Below are 2,946 nucleotides of genomic sequence, written 5' to 3'. Positions count from 1 at the left end.
CAAGACTAACAGCTGTGCAGAGCCAAGGCTGTGGGCTCTCCCCCACCCTGCCTGCTCTGGACCCGAGATTCCTCTCAAAGCACAACAACCTTGGCTGCATTTGTTCACATCTCACCACGAGGCCACAGGACAGGTGCCATGCCCTGGAACAGATAGCACTTTCTGCACCCCCAGCCTCAAGTAGCTTGGGGCCCCAGTGAAAGGCAGTCCAATGGCCCCCTTCTCTGTGGGATTAAGCATGGATTCCTAGTCGCAGATATTCAGCCACTTTTTCCTTCCAACTTCTCTGTCCTCCACTGGTCTATCCTATGTCTACCACCCCCTCCGTCCTGGGTGTCTGACTCTCTGGACTTCTTGTTGGGTCTCGTCCTTTCTCAGTGGACTTCTGGATGACTCTACTTTGGTGTCTGGCTTGGTGCAGACTCAGGCTTTAGAGCTTATGACTTGAACGGGATCTCTACAGAGGCTATGGGCCAGGGTGAGGAGCCACGATAAAGTCAAATGTTACACACAGGGACATAGGTGGTGACCAATCAGGTGGCCCTGGGGGCATGAAAAGCTGTGGAGCTGTGCCAAGAGCCAAAAGGAGGGTGGCTGTGAACCAGGAAGTGTGAGGCAGATGCTGGAACCTCATGTTCATATTGAACTTGCCCAAAGGTGCAGGGAAGAGACCCAGTACCACCTTAACGGGGCTATGTTCAGGTGTGTGAGCCCAGGCCTCCTGAGCTTACCCTCCACTTCCACACACGGGACCACAGAGTTGAGTTACTCGGCATCAACACAGACCCAAGTGTCCATCACCGCTACAGAAAGAGACTGGAATCCTCCAGGAGAAAGCCAAAAGTGAGACACAGACTGCCAAGAATAAAGCCGATTCCACCCACAGAGGCCTGAGGCTGAACCCAAAGACGGAGAAAGAGGTGAGGATGCAGAGGCACTGGGAAGCAGAGACACTTGGCCAAAGGACAGAAGAAGAATGAGAAAGACAAAGAGAAGAAAGAGACTCGAAGGCCAACCGGGAGAAAGCGGAACCGCAAGCCGTGCGAGGGACGCTGCGGGCGGGCGGGCGGGACGGCGGGGCGGGGGCGCCCGGGATGCGGGAGCCGGGCCTGCGCGGGTGGCGGCAGCGGCGGAGGCTGGAAAAGCTCATTTTGCCGGTAATTTACTCTCCTGCTTTTGGGCCGCTCCGCCTGCCGCTGCCGCCCGCCCGGGCTGCCTGTTCCAATATTAGATATAAACAAGTAAACTGTGTAATGGATCACATTAAGCAGGCCTTGCGTCTTGAGGCAGGATTTAATTTGCATGGCAGATTAGCTTGTCTTCCCAGCAAGGCACCCCGGGGCACCCCGAGCTGTAATAGGATCCCGCCTCTTAGAGCCCATTAAGGCAATTGAGAGCGCCTCCTAATCTCCCTCCCCGCCCTGCACCAGAATCCCCTCCTGCCGGACTGGGAGGGACTTGTAGTGGCCAGACCCCATCTTGTCACCCTGGGTGGTGCTCCATCGCAGGCCCCACCTCGCCCTTAAAGTGACAACCCCAAATCCTATGGGCTGCCCCTTCCTACCTCTTGCCTTGGCGCCTAACCTCCGAAAAGTTTCCCTCTTCGTGCTCCCAACATATCTGAGCTAGGAGCCCACTCTCCTCTCACGTCGCCCACCCTTCTCCAAATCCGCCCAAACTTCAAGCCAGCACCCCAACTTTCTTTTCCCCACATGGCTTCCGAAACCTTCCTCCAAAAAAGACTTCTTAACTGACAACTGCGGAGGCACCTTTACCCTCAGCGCTATAGTTAGCTGTAGACCGAGGTCAGGAGCTGTGCTTGGAAGCCAATGCACAAGTCATAGTTTCATTCCAAGTCGGGGCTAAAGCGAGTTGTTATGATAGCCCTCACTTGGGGGGGGTTGGGGGACTTTAAGATTTATAAGTGGAACCCACACTTGACCACGAATCCTCAAAGGAATCCTTTTAAATCAACCCCACTTTGAAGATAAGGCAACGATGACACTCAGAGGAGAGAAATGACTCGATGGAGGTCAAACAGCTGGGAATGAACAATTTGGGACTCAACCAAGTCTCCTGATCCTAGTGCAGAGCTTTGTGATACACAGTGGTCCAGGAGTCAGCTCTGGGGTGCAGAGAAGAACAGGCAAGTTTTACTACAAGATCAAGCCATTCATGGATGCCCCCACTCCACAGCACACCCACCCTCCTACTGGACGGACTAGGCAAAGGCATGGGCTCAGTTATCAAGAGATGCTTCGGAGTAGGCTCATTGGTCCAAACAGCTTGGGACTGGGGGCATCAGTCAAAGGTGATTTGTGGTAGCTGTCGAGAAGAGCTTCCAGTCTGTGGGTGTACCCCGCTGTGCCCCCTTAGTGCTGGAAAGATGCTGAGATGGATGGGCTGGGCTGAAGAACAGGCAATGGAGACTGAGATCAGGGAGTGGTGACCCAGGGTGGGTGGGTTGGAGCCAGGCTGCTGGAGAAGGGGTCAGCACAGCTCTGCTTGGCTCACAAAGGGTCCTTGTTGTGGGTAATGGGACTCCCCTGGCAGCTTTATTTGCCATCAGTGGCTTTTATTAAAGTCTCCAGTTTCAGACCCTCCAACCTCCAAGCATTGTGTGTGCTCCCCATGGGCCCTGCCCCCAGCCCCCAGCCCCTGGCTAAGCTAACTCCAAAGAGCCTCCTGCCCTGCCCTGCCCTGCCCTGCCTCCCACCTCTACCTCCCAGGGTGAGAGCAGAAAAGCTGCCCACTCAGAGGGAACATCTCAGCCTTCACCCTCAACACCCAAACTGTCTCCAGTCCAACATATGTTGAGCTGGCGCTGAAGGTGGAGTTGGCCAGGAAAGGTTCATAGTGATATACTCCTGTGTGTACATGAACGTATGTCCTTGAGGGGTGAGAAGTCACGTGTTTCCTCAGCCCCAGTTTACACACAATATGCCA

The sequence above is a fragment of the Micromys minutus genome (assembly GCF_963924665.1).
Source record: "Micromys minutus genome assembly, chromosome: 2".
NCBI classification, from domain to species: domain Eukaryota; kingdom Metazoa; phylum Chordata; class Mammalia; order Rodentia; family Muridae; genus Micromys; species Micromys minutus.
The sequence above is the reverse complement of the archived record's forward strand: the minus strand, read 5'-3'. Positions refer to the sequence as shown.